Below are 13,868 nucleotides of genomic sequence, written 5' to 3'. Positions count from 1 at the left end.
TGTTTTTTTGACTCTGCTCAGTCTTCATTGCTGTGCCGGCTTTTCTCTTGTTGCAGAGAGTGGGGGCTACTCTCTAGCTGTGGTGCTCGGCTTCTCACTGTGGCTTTTTGCAGCTCCCCGGCTCTAGAGCTTGGGCTCAGGAGTTGAGGCTCAGGGGGTTAGTTTTGCCCCTCGGCATACGGGATTTGGGGATTTTCCTGTATCAGGGATCTAACTCATGTCTCCTGCATTGGCAGGCGAAATACCACTGAGCCACCAGGGAAGCCCTCAAAGGCCTTTCCATAATCTATGAAGGTATTATATTTCTATCTACCACCATGATTGCGTTCTTGCAATTCTTGCATTCTTCAAATGATCCTTATTTACAAATGAGGTATAATCCCCCCATTTGGGGGGGCCCCTGCCAAGCAGTTGGAAGGATCTTAGTTCCCCAAACTGGGGAACAGTTCCCTGAATAGGGCTCATCAGTGAAAGCGCCAAGTCCTAACCACTAGACTACCAGGGAATTCCCTTGGCCACTTCTTAGATTCCATTTTTTTGAGACCTGCATGCACAGAAACTAAATTTTGTTTCTTTTTCTCCTGTTAATCTGTCTTGTGTTAATTTTACTATTAGTCCAGCCACAAGACCTCAGGACAGATGCAGGGGGAAATTTCCCTTTCCCTACCAGTTCCTTCATACCTTTCCAATCAAATCCACTCTCACAATAGACCCCTTCACTTTGGTAGATTTGACTGAAAATCTGGTGGGGGGGGTGGCGGTCACAGGGCTGGGGTCACCCCATGGAGGACAGTCCTCCCCACCTGGCTGACTCCTTTCAACTTCTCTGTACCTCAACCCTTTTTCCCCCTCTTTCCTCTTCCCCTTTCATCTCAGGAGCAAAATCAAGTCCTCTTTTTGTCTCTCAAAGCATTTTAACTTTTGCCCTGACAATTTAAGTGGCAGTGTCACCATGGACAGTGACTTGACGCCAACTCCCCAGGTCAAGGACACAGGGCTCAGTTACAGACACGGCTATAAGTTCAGGGACCCCAGGCCTCTCCCACTGCTGACCAGCTGGCTTCAAGCTCGAGGGTTCTCACTACCCATTCAGGTTCAATAATCTGCTAAGATGACTCACAGAACTCAGGAAAGCACCATAGTAATGATTACAGTTTCACGGCAGCCAAGGATACAAATCATAACCCCAGCTAAAAGGAAGAGATGAGTAGGGCCAGGCCTAGGAGGGGTTCCCAAATGTGACATTATTGCCATCCTCAGGAACGCATCATCCCGCCAACACATCCGTGGAAGAAAACATGCAGTGAAAGTGAAAGCCACTTAGTCGTGTCCGACTCTGCGACCCCGTGGACTATAGAGTCCATGGAATTCTCCAGGCCAGAATACTGGAGAGGGTAGCCTTTCCCTTCTCCAGGGGATCTTCCCAACCCAGGGACAGAACCCAGGTCTCCTGCATTGCAGGTGGAATCTTTACCAGCTGAGCCACAAGGGAAGCCCAGCAATACTGGAGTGGGTAGCCTATCCCTTCTCCAGGGGATCTTCCTGACCCAGGAATCGAACTGGGGTCTCCTGAATTGCAGGCGGATTGTTTACCAACTAAGATATGAGGGAAGCCTGAAAACATGCAGAGTGTTTACCAACCAGGGAAGCTCACCAAGCCCTGAACACGTTAGTCGCTCAGTCACATCCGACTTTTTGCATTTCCATGGACTGTAGCCCCCCAGGCTCCTCTGTCCATGGAATTCTCTAGGCAAGAAAACTGGAATGGGTAGCCATTCCATTCTCCAGGGGATCTTCCTGATCCAGGGATTGAATCCAGGTCTCCTGTATTGTAGGCTCAGATTTAAATTGCAAGGTTCAAATTCCCTAAAACTCTGGGGTGGCCCAAACCTCTCCCCACCTGAGTAACAAAGACACTCCTATTATAACAGGGACAGCTGCTGGCAGGCACGCATTACCGTTACCAGGCAACCTTTATCGCCATACTGCTTGTTAGCTCGGAGGTTAGAGGCCTCTTTTGGCCAGTGATCCTGCAGTTCTCCTGTGGAGACTGAGGTAAGAAGTGGATCACAACCTTCTCCCAGGGGCCCTCCTGACTCTCCAGCCTCGGGCTGGAGGGTGAGCTGAGAGGCCGAGGGAACAGCCTGGGGCTGTGTCCAACAGGACTCCAGGGGTCTCACCAAGGCCACACACTGGCAGGGCCCAGGCCTCGAGGCAGCGGTGAGCCTTGTCTATCCCAGCAGCAGCCAGCACCGGTCAGTCTGCGGGGCCGGGCCCCTGTTTGGGCAGCCTGAAGTCTGAGGGCCTGTTAAATCCTGGGCACCCAGCCCCTCAGAGATGACAGCTGGGCAGGGCCTGGGGACCTGGCCTGGAGGGTACCACCAGCTGAGATCTGCCTCTTCAGCCAGACCTGGGCACTGGTGGGAGGACCCAGACTGGGCGCTGTGCTGGATAAACGCTCCCCAGCGGGGTAACGGACCCCTGCAGGGACCCCCCCCCCCACTCCTCTTAGCCAGGACCCGGATTCAGAGGGTGAAAGTTGGTGCCTTAGGACCTTGCCCTTTCTTGTCAGAACGGAGTAACAGTTTGGAGATTTACAGAAACATCATTACCTGACTTTTGACCTAACTTCAAGAACAAAGGATCTGACACCGGGAAGCTTACAGCAACCAACCATTCCTCTCCCTCACCTTGCCTGTAAAAGGGTGTTGCTGAAAGCTTGTGAGTTTGGGATTTTTAAGGCATGGGCCACATCTCCTTGAGTGGCTCTGTAATAAACATTTCTCTGTTCCAAACTCTGACGTCTTGGTGTTATTTGACCTCACTGTGCATTGGACTTGCATTCGGAAACACTGTCGCTGGAAATTCCAAAGACTTATATGACACCTTCTGGGAACCAGGGACAAAATCCAGGCAAATTAACATGATAGTTCTTCCAAAATAATATTGGCCTCTCGTTATGAACTCTGGGGGAAGAAAGTCTCTGCCCCCAGGATTGATGTTCCAGTTATCTCTCTGTGCAACAAAGCACCCTAAAATGTAGTGGCTTTAAGCAACAACTGTTTTTTCACTGTTCACTCTTCTGTAGGTTGATGGGCTCAGCTCAGCAGTTCTGCTCTTGTGATGTTGGCCAGAAGCTCAGTTAGGCTGGAATGTCCAGGACATGTCATTCACACGTCTGTCACCCTGGTAGGGGCAGGCTGGAAGGCTGGGCCTCTCCCTTCATGGAGTTCCAAACCTTCCTCTCCAACACTATAGCCAAATTTCTTGCTTTCATTCTTTCTTCTGCGTTGCAGTGGGTCTTCATCACTACCCTTGGGCTTTCTCTAGTTGTGACGAGCAGGGGCTACTCTCCATTTAGGTGCCCCAGCTTCTCATTGCACTGGCTTCTCTTATGCAGAGCACAGGCTCTAGGCACACGGGCCTTAGTAGCTGCAGCATGTGGGCTCAGTAGTTGGGGCTCACAGGCTTAGTTAGTTGCCCCACAGCATGTGGGATCTTCCTGGACCAGGGATCGAACCCATGTCCCCTGCATTGGCAGGCAGATGCTTATCCATTGCACCACCAGGGAAGTCCTGCCAGATCTCTTATCTGGCTGCCTCAGGGCTTCCAAAAGTGCAAAAGTAGGAAGCTGCCAGGCCCTCCGATAGCTCAGGCCACAAGCTAGCACATTTCTGCTTCATGCTATGGGTTATAAAGTCCCAGCTCATTTCGGGGGAAGGGAGGCCATACCAAAGGAGGTGAATCCTGAGTGCTGTGGTTCATGAGGGGCCATCTTTGGAAACCAGTCATAGTGATGATATACCTACCATGGTCATCCATTAAGAGAGCTTTATATATGGCATCTCATGGAATTTTCACAATTGTAAAGACTATTCGCATTAGCATGTGCATTTTACAGATAAGAAAATTGGGGCTTACTAGCTGTCTCAATCAGGGTTCTCCTGAGAAGTAGCACCAATAGGAAAAACTTCCGTCAGTTATGTTTGTGTATATGCGGGTATCCCATGGACGGAGGAGCCTGGTAGGCTGCAGTCCACGGGGTCGCTAAGAGTCAGACACCACTGAGCGACTTCACTTTCTCTTTTCACGTTCATGCATTGGAGAAGGAAATGGCAACCCACTCCAGCATTCTTGCCTGGAGAATCCCAGGGACAGGGGAGCCTGGTGGGCTGCCGTCTGTGGGGTCGCACAGAGTCGGACACAACTGAAGCGACTTAGCAGCAGCAGCAGCATATGCGGGTATAACATACATTATATATGTATACATATATTCTGTATACAGGCTTCCCAGGTGGCACTTGTGGTAAAGAACCCACCCGCCAAGAAAGGAGACATAAGAGACATGGGTTCGATTCCTGGGTCGGGAAGATCCCCTGGAGGAGGGCATGGCAACCCACTCCAGTATTCTTCGCCTGAAGAATCCCACACAGAGGAGCCTGGTGGGCTTAGGGTTTCAAAGAGTCAGACATGACTGAAGCGACTTAGCATGCATACTGTATAGACAAACAGAAAAAGAGATTTTAAGGAACTGGCTCACAAGACTGCGGAGGCTGACAAGTCCAAAATTCTAAGGGGAAGCCAGCAGTCTGGTAACTTAGGTAAAGCTCATGTTGTGGTCTTGAATGTGAAGGCTGAAAACTCAGGCAGAATATCTCTGTTGCAATCTGAAGGAAAATTCCACTTTTTAAAAAGCCTTTTGGCTGCTCAGCATGTGTGGGATCTTAGTTCCCTGACCAGGGATCAAACCCGTGCTCCCTGCATTGGCAGTGAGGAGTCTTAACCACTGAATTGCCAGGGAAGTCCACTCTTTCAAGAAACTTGAGTTTTTGCTCTTAAGGCCTTCAAGTGATTGGATGAGGCCCACCCACATTATGAAAAGACATTCGCTTCAATCAGAGCCAACTGTGTATCTAAGAACATCTAAGAAATGCCTTTACAGCGGCATCTAGACTAGAGTTTGAGCAAACAACTGGTTACCACAGTCTAGCCGAGTGAACACAAAATTGACCATCACACTTGCCCAAGTTCATGCAGCTAAGAAGCAGTACAATTAGGGCTCAAACCCTAATCTGACTTCCAAAACTAATACTCATAATCAATTCATCAGCGATTGCCAAAATGCACCACCTTTGGAAAGGAACTGGAGTGCTGATGAGAAAACTTTTTCCCAGGACTCCACTCTGACTTGAGAAGACACTTCTTGAGATGTCTACCCACTACGTCCTCCTTTCTCCAAGAATCTCATTCCACCCTCTTAATGATGTTTGACCATTGTGACTCTACTTCCCATGCCACGATAGTTGCTTTGACAGATGGTGGCACTTCAGCTAGGCAGAGCCAGCGAGATACTCCAGTAATGGAGCTGGACTGCCATGGTTCAGATCCCTACTCTGCTTCTTACCAGCAGTGAGCACGAAGGGAACTACTCAACTTCTCAGTCTCTCATCTGTCAAACGGGGGTGATGTTAATAGTCTTGATCTCATAGAGTTACATTATGAAAAATTATCCACAGTCTGCAAGTAAGACAATTGATGACTGCACGCCCTTTCAATGTCACATTGAGACTTGCTTAACTGGCTCAGCTAAGTGTCACTGAATTCTCAAGGACAATGGTTCTGAAATTTTATGGTCTCAAAACCTCTTTAGACTTATAAAAATTATTGACAACACCAAAGAGCTCTTGTTTATGTGCATTATGTCTGTCCATATTTACTGCGTCAGAAATTAAGCCTAAGGTTTCTAAAATATGTATTTGCTTCATTTCTTAAATGTTTTTAAAATCATTAGGAAATTCCCTGGTGGCTCAGTGGTCAAGAATCCACCCGCCATCCACCCACCCACGCATGCAGTTTCCATCCCTGGGTTGGGAAGAACCCCTGGAGAAAGAAATGGCAACCCACTCCAGTATTCTTGCCTGGGAAATCCCATGACAGAGGAGTCTAGCGGGCTACAGTCCACCAGGTTACAAAAAAGTCAGACCTGACTTAGCAACTAAACAACAACCCATAGTTAGGGCACTTCGAGTTCACTGCCAAGGGCCCAGTTTCAATCCCTGGTCAGGGAACTAAGATCCCACAAGCCAGGCAGCACAGCCACCATAAATAAAGAAATAAAATTACATGTTAACTATTGAATGAAAAATAGCTCGGCTTCCCCGCTGTCTCAGTGGGTAAAGAATGCAGGAGATGCCGGTGACTCAGGCTGGATCCCTGGGTCAGGAAGATCCCCTGGAGGAGAAATGGCAACCCACTCTAATATTCTTGCCTGGAGAATCCCATGAACAGAGGAGCCTGACGGCCTACAGTCCGTCCATAGGATCGCAGAGCGTTGGACCCAACTGAAACGACTGAAACAGGCACGAAAAATAACTGGTTCAGAAGAATGACATCAGCAACTTGGCAGATGAGAAACTCTCTCTCCTCTTCAATCTACAACCACTAAAACATTCACAGCACAATAAAGGCACCTCGGTCCGTCAGACCAGGTGTCCAGAGAATTCCACACATCTGTACACGCAGAGGGGGATGTATAGGGACAAGCTTTACAACCCTGGACACGGCAGAGGAGCCAGGTGCAACCCAGCTCCCCGCCACCCTCGCCCTCCCCTCGGGGCGGAGTCTGCAAGGAGCGCGGATCCCGAAAGTAAGGGAAGAGCCCACCGTCTCCGAGCCCCAGGCGGCGATACCAGCAATACTGGCAGAGACAAGGCATCAGTGACCCCAGAGGCACAAGGAGCAATAAGGAGGGTTTGGAGCAACCTTAACGCAGTGGAGGGTGAAAAAGGCCAGTGTAACCAGAGAGGCAGAGGCAGCGCGGGAAAGAGAAACCCAAACCTTGTGCCATAGCACCACCTACTGGAAAACGGGAGAAACGCCTCAATTTTTTTCTTTTTTCTTGGTCTCCCCTCGCTCGCGGTGCTTTAGTTCCCCAACCAGGGTTTGAACAATGGCCCTTGACAATGAGAGCTCCGAGTCCTAACCACTGGACCGCCAGGGAACTCTCTAAAACGCCTCAACTTCTAACCTGTTAAATCGTTAGCAATGGCAAAGGAGCAACGCGTCAAGAACCATGAAGAACCACGGAAACACTGTAACAGAAAAGAAAATGGCAATCCTCCAGAAACTAACCTTGAAGTCGCGCAAAGAGTATTGAGATCTCACTGGTAGGGAATTCAAAATGGCTCTATGAAGAAAATCAAAGAGCCACAAGAACATTCAGAAAGGTAGTTTAGTGAACTCGGGATTAAAATTAATGAACAGAGGAAATACTTAACCAAAGAAATGGAAACTCTAAAGAGAAATTAGAAATTCTGGAGCAGGAAAACTCAGTCAATGAGATGAAGAATATACCAGAAAGCACTGGACATAGAGCACACAATGTTTGAAAAAGACAGTTAGCAAGCTTGAAGATAGAAATCTGTAAGTAATACAAGTAGAAGAGAAACTAGCAATCAGATTATTTAAATGAGGAAATTCTAGGAGGGCTATCTGTTTTAGCAACGGCAACATTAAGGGAGTGGGTATCTCAGGAGAAGAGAGGAGAGGGCAGAGAATTTATTTAAAGAAATAATGGGGTGGGAGTGGGGTTCAGGATGGGGAACACATGTACACCCGTGGCAGATTTATGTCAATGTATAGCAAAACCCCTACAATATTGTAAAGTAATTAGCCTCCAATTAAAATAAACAAATTTATATTTTTAAAAAACAAATACGAGTGAATTCCCTGGAAGTTCAGTGGTTAGGACTCTTGCGCTCTCACTGCCAAGGGCCGAGGTTCCATCCTTGGTTGGGGAGCTAAGATCTCACAAGCCAAGCAATATGGGGAAAAAGAAAAGCCAGCCCTGGCTCAGCCAGGAGGAGAAAGGACAGGCTTCTGGAGGAGGCCTGAACACCAGGCCACCAACCCAGCTGCCAAGGTGCTACATGAAGCCTCTTTGGCCTTATGACTCTGATGGGCCATGATCCCATCATGTAAATTTGGAAATTGTTCTGTCAAGTAGAACAGAGCATCAAAACCAAAATAACAAAAATGGGTTTGGGAGGGGGCACCATTATAACCCTGGGCCTACTCCAACTCAAAAAAAGAAAGAATAGAAGAGCAGCCAAGGCAACAGAGAGGAGAGGCCCTGGGCTCACCTCCTCTCACCAGCGCGCTGGGGTCTCGGCTGTCTGCAGAACAGCCATCAGTGAAAAGGAGTTGGAGCCTACCAAATGGGACCTTCCCTAGTGGTCTAGTGGTTAAGAATCCGTGCTTCCATTGCATAAGGCACGGGTTCAATCCCTGGTGAGGGAACTAAGATCCCACATGTCTTGCGGTGGGGCAAAAAAAAAAAAAAGACCTAGGGAGGGGAACTTCCCTGGTGGTCCAGTGGCTAAGACTCTAGGGCCCAGGTTCAATCCCTGGTCAGGGAACTAGATCCCACATGCATCAACTAAAAAGCCTACCTGCCTCAGCTAAGACCTGGTGCAGCCAAGTAAGTAGAAAAAAAATCACATACTTTTAAAAAGACTTAGGGAGGAGCCATGGTGAGACAGGTGGGAGGGCAGATTCATGATACAATCAAATCCCATACCCCAGGGTGGGCAACCCACAAGCAGGAGAACAGATGTACTGTGGAGGCTCTCCCTCAGGAGTGAGAGTTCTGAGCACATCAGGGTCCCCAGCCCCTGACACTGGCACCAGGAAGAGGAGCCTCCAGAGCATTTGGCTTTAAAGTTCAGCAGGGCTTCCCTGGTGGCCCAAACGGATAAGAATCTGCCTGCAATGGAGGAGACCTAGGTTCAGTCCCTGGGTCGGGAAGATCCCCTGGAGAAGGGAATGGCAATTCCAGTATTCTTGCCTGGAGAATCCCATCGACAGAGGAGCCTGGTGGGTTATAGTTCATGGCGTCGCCAAGAGTCAGACAGGATGGAGCAACTAACACTTCATTTCAGTGCAGGATTGCGGGAGCCCCACAGGACTTAGGGAGGTGGTGGCGTCCCTTTAAAAAGGCACTTGGCACTGGACCCAGGGCAAAAGCGGTGATTTGGTGGGAGCCTGGGCCAGACCTACCTGCTGGTCTTGGAGAGTCTCCTGCAGAGGTGGGGGTGACTGTGGCTCCCGGTGGAAACACGGACATTAGCAGCAGACACGTTGAGGAGCATTTGGCCAAGACAGCGTGGCGGCTGCCCTGTTGGCTCCTTGGTGCTAGAACCTGGCCCCGCCCAGCCGCTTGTGGGGCCTGGGTTCTGGATGCCTCTGGCCAGGCAACTAGAGGGGCAGGGGCATGGTCCCACCTGTCTTGGTCGGAACTCGGGTTGGAAAAGAATTTCCAGACACAAAGCAGAATGAGAGGAGGGTTTATTAGAAAAGGAGATGCTGATAAAATGGCAGGCTTAACTCAAGGGAGAGCCGAAGCCTTTCGTAGGCTACTAGCCAACTTTCGTAGCCTCCAGACAAAGAAAATTCCTGCTGGAAAGTTGTGTTAGGTGGTTGGGTGGTGTGCCATAGGGTGTTTACTGGAGTGGGCATCTTTGCCTAATTGGGAGTCAGGCAGCTTGTTAGTGAAGACCAGGGGGCTTTTGGAAAGGTTACAAAGGGGGGTCAGTCAGCTTCAGAGGTGACCTTGGTTCTGGGCTCTGCTTCTGGCCTTGGTGCAAAGCCTCGCACCGGTAGCACCAACAGCAACTAGTGAGCCGATGAGCCACAGCTACTGAAGCCAGCGCACCCTAGAGCCTGTGCTCCACAAGAGAAGCCACCGCAATGAGAAGCCCACACACCGCAACTAGAGAGCAGCCCCTGCTCTCCACAGCTCAAGAAAGCCTGCACGCAGCCACGAAGGCCCAGAGCAGCCAAAGAAAAAGAGAGAGAGAGACAGCTGTGATCTCCCAGTGCAGGCCAGAACCCTACCCTGGCCCCAGAAGCCACTAGCAGGCCAGTGAACATTTGGGACACCCCAGACCTCATATCCAACCTCATATCCCACCCCTACTGCACTGTCAATGACCTGAAATGAGCTCTGGGATCCCTGAGCACTGCAACCAGACGCCAGGAGCCAGCTGTACCTGCCAGTAGTCTGGCACTAACTCCAGGACTTAGCGTCACCTGCCAGTGGGTGGGCAACAGCCCCAGAGTCCTCAGGACTCTGACTCCATCCACCAGTGAGCCAGCGCTAGCCCTGGGGCGCCTAGTAATCTGCAACCAGCCACCTCATTACCAGATCCCACTTCCCCCAAACAACAGCCAGCAGCACTCACACAAGTCAGGGCCTGGCAACCAACCAGAGTAGGGGCCAACCAAGCCTATCAGATTACCCACACAGGGAGCCCTCCACTACAGAAAGACCCACAGAGCCCACTTAGGGGGAACCCCTAGAGCATATAGCTTGGTTGACGAGAAGGGAGTGCACTGCTGGGACACATAGGCTGCCTCCTACAGAGGGTCACTGCTCCAAGGTCAGGAAATGTAACTATGGTGCTCTGGGACAACCCAGAGGGATGGGGTCCGGAGGGAGGTGGGAGGGGGTTGAGGATGGGGGGACACATGAGCACCCATGGCTGATTCATGTCAATGTATGGCAAAAACCACCACATCATTGAAGTAATTCCCCTCCAACTAAAATAAATTAATTAAAAATAAATAAATAAAAATTTAAAAAAGAAAAATAACTCAACATTCAAAAAACTAAGAATAAGAAGAGAAAAAAAGGCATGTTAACTGACCTGCCACATACATAAAAAGACAAACAGCAACTTACACAGAGGACTATGTAGAGGACTATGTCCCAGATGGCAGAACAAGATAAAACCCCAGAACTAGGTGGAGACAGGCAATCTACCTGAGCAAGTTTTCAGAGTAATTATCACAAAGGTGATGAAGAACTTAGGAGGAGAACAGATATACAGAGTGAGAAATCAGACTTTTTTTTTTTTTTTAACCAAAGAGCTAGAAAATATAAAGAAGCACCAGAAAAGAAGGATACAGTAACTGAACCCAGGACTTCCCCAATGGTCCAATGGTTAAGAGGCTCGACTCCCAATGCAGGGGGCCTGGGTTCAATCCCTGTTCAGGGAATTAGATCCCACATGCCGCAATTAAAAAAAAAAAAAAAAAAAGATTCCACATGCTACTGTAACTAAAGATGCCACAGGCAGCAATGAGGGTCACCTTAGAATTCTGCTTACAATAAAAACCTTTATTAAAATACTACCTTATGGTTCCTTATATTTATCTTATGACATATCGGGCTTCCCTGTTGGCTCAGACGGTAAAAGCGTCTGCCTGCAATGCGGGAGAACCAGGTTCAATCCCTGGCTCACGGGCGCCAGCCGCCCAGGACTCCTGTTATAACCGCGGCTCGCCAGCGACCCGGAAGCTGTTCCTTCTCGGGGGGTCATGGTGCGCAGCAAGATGGCGTCTGCCAGCGGGTTCGTTCAGGTAGTCAGGCCACAGGCTCCATTAATAAGGTTCCCTGACAGAAAAGACATCCTAAACCAAATGTATCAGAAGTTCTAAGATCAGCGGGACTACCATCTCACACTTCTTTAATTTTACAGGATTCTAAGGGAAGTAAATGGCCAGACTGGCTGATGCATCAGGGTCCACCAGACACCACAGAGATAATAAAAACTTTACCTCAGAAATACAGAAGGAAACTTGTGTTTCAAAAAGAAATTGAATGTATCCAACGTGGAGGTCCAGAGTAATCACTGACAATGTGGCTGCTGTTTGTCATCAGAAAAAGAAGAGTCTTTCTGAAAAAGGACTTCCAGAATGACAAGTGAGAAACTGTATATTAAACAATTTTAATAAATATTCTGTAAAAAGAAAAAAAAAAAGATGAATAGAAAATTTAGATGGACACTTATATCTCCTAATTTATGTGTCTTGGTCGGCTTCTCTATAAGCTTACCTGATTGTTTATATACTGTATACCTTAAACTATACATTTAAAAATGTTAGCCTATTAACTTACTCTTGAATATCAAGCATAACAGTGTTGAACTATTGAAAGCACACAATGTCTAGTGAACCGTCAAAAGCTTCCAGTAATTTCACTTTTCTTTCAGTTTCCATGTAAACATGGAATATATTTGGCAGAACTGCAGCTTTCTGGAAGTAATTTTCCTGAACTTGAATGAGGATCCGTGAAATGATAATTCCATTATTTGTTCTTACTTCTCAGTGTTTTTGTATTCACAAAGTTACTGAAGTATAACTGGCTTATTAACAAGCATATCCTACTCTGCTGCTACTGCTGCTGCTGCTGCTAAGTCACTTCAGTTGTGTCGGACTCTGTGCGACCCCATAGACGGCAGCCCACCAGGCTCCCCCGTCCCTGGGATTCTCCAGGCAAGAACTCTGGAGTGGGTTGCCATTTCCTTCTCCAATGCATGAAAGTGAAAAGTGAAAGTGAAGTCGCTTAGTCGTGTCCGACCCTTAGGGACCCCATGGACTGCAGCCCACCAGGCTCCTCCATCCATGAGATTTTCCAGGCAAGAGGACTGGAGTGGGGTGCCACTGCCTTCTCCGATATCCTACTCTAAATGATAAAAATATACCTGTGGTAAAACAGGTGACTTTGTGGTATTAAGACAAGGGAGTTAACACAAAATATTATATGTAACTTTATTCAGAAAAGAAATGCCAGAGTATAAAATGGAAAATGAGATCAAAATGAATATAGCATAGGAATAACATTTGACCAGAAATTGTAATTTATTATGTTTTCAGGGGGGTTAAAAAAGTCTTATTCTTTGGTTTATCTCTTTGTTTTGATTGTGATCATGTATACAAATCCTGATAACCATAAACTTTCTCAAACTTAAAAATCCCTGGGTCAGGAAGATCCCCTGGAGAAGGAAATGGCCACCCACTCCAGTACTCTTGCCTGGAAAATTCCATGGATGGAGGAGCCTGGTGGGCTACAGTCCATGGAGTCGCAAAGAGTCTGACACGACTGAGCGACTTCACTTTCACTTTATGACATATTAAGAACTCTAGAGTCAAACCCTTTGATTCACCCACTGCGTTCTCACTCACATGCTCCCAATGCTAGTGTATATATCAGGATGGGGGCTTCATGGTACCCCCAGCTGTTGCTTCCTATCCCTGCTCAATCTCTGTTGAATCACTGCCTGTTCTCATGATCCAGACAGCTTTGTGGATGAGGCCAGGCTGCAGAAAATCTGTACCCATTATTAATGAGATCAGGAAAAGGTAGTAGGCAACTGGTGAACTGGAGGTGCGCTGAGGGAGGGGAGTGGGGAGGGGCACAGGTTGGGCTGTGAGTGGATGGGTGGGCAGCGGGCGGGGCATTGTCTTGGAGTCACAAAAGAAGACTGAGCCGGGCTTCTGGGAAAGTTTTACTCTCCTAATAAAGTGATCCAGCGGGCATGTCCTTGCCGTCTACTCTCTTCTGCCTGGAAAACAGACATAACCGGTAAGGGCGCAACCATGAAACCACAGGCATGAGCTCCAAAGCCAACACATCATCACACATTGATGATGGCAGAAAAGAAGTGGAGAAACACTCTGGGCTTCCCATGGCAGAGCTGGACAGCTGGCTGAACTCAGCCCTCTCCCATCAGTTTGAAATCAAAATCATTTGCTGCTTCTATTGTCTGAGGTGGCGCTAGTGGTGAAGAACCTGCTTGCTAATGCAGGAGGCATAAGAGACAGGAGTTCAATCCCTGGGTCAGGAACATCCCCTGAAGTAGGAAACAGCAACCCACTCAGGGGTTCTTGCCTGAAGAATCCCAGAGGAACCTGGCGGGCTACAGTCCATAGGGTCGCAAAGGGTCAGACACGACTGAAGCGACTGAGCACATATTTTATGAGCCACTGACGGCCCAGCTTGCTGTTACTCGAAGGCAAGAGCCATC

General features: G+C 48.4%; 1 pseudogene; it reads left to right on the top strand.

The window, feature by feature from the left end:
* Positions 1 to 11,379: 11,379 nt before the first annotated feature.
* Positions 11,380 to 11,690, top strand: LOC101116592 (alpha-ketoglutarate dehydrogenase component 4-like; annotated as a pseudogene).
* The last annotated feature ends 2,178 nt before the right edge of the window (positions 11,691 to 13,868 follow it).

The sequence above is a fragment of the Ovis aries genome, chromosome 14 (genome assembly GCF_016772045.2).
Source record: "Ovis aries strain OAR_USU_Benz2616 breed Rambouillet chromosome 14, ARS-UI_Ramb_v3.0, whole genome shotgun sequence".
Taxonomy (NCBI): Eukaryota; Metazoa; Chordata; class Mammalia; order Artiodactyla; family Bovidae; genus Ovis; species Ovis aries.
The sequence above is the reverse complement of the archived record's forward strand: the minus strand, read 5'-3'. Positions and strand labels throughout refer to the sequence as shown.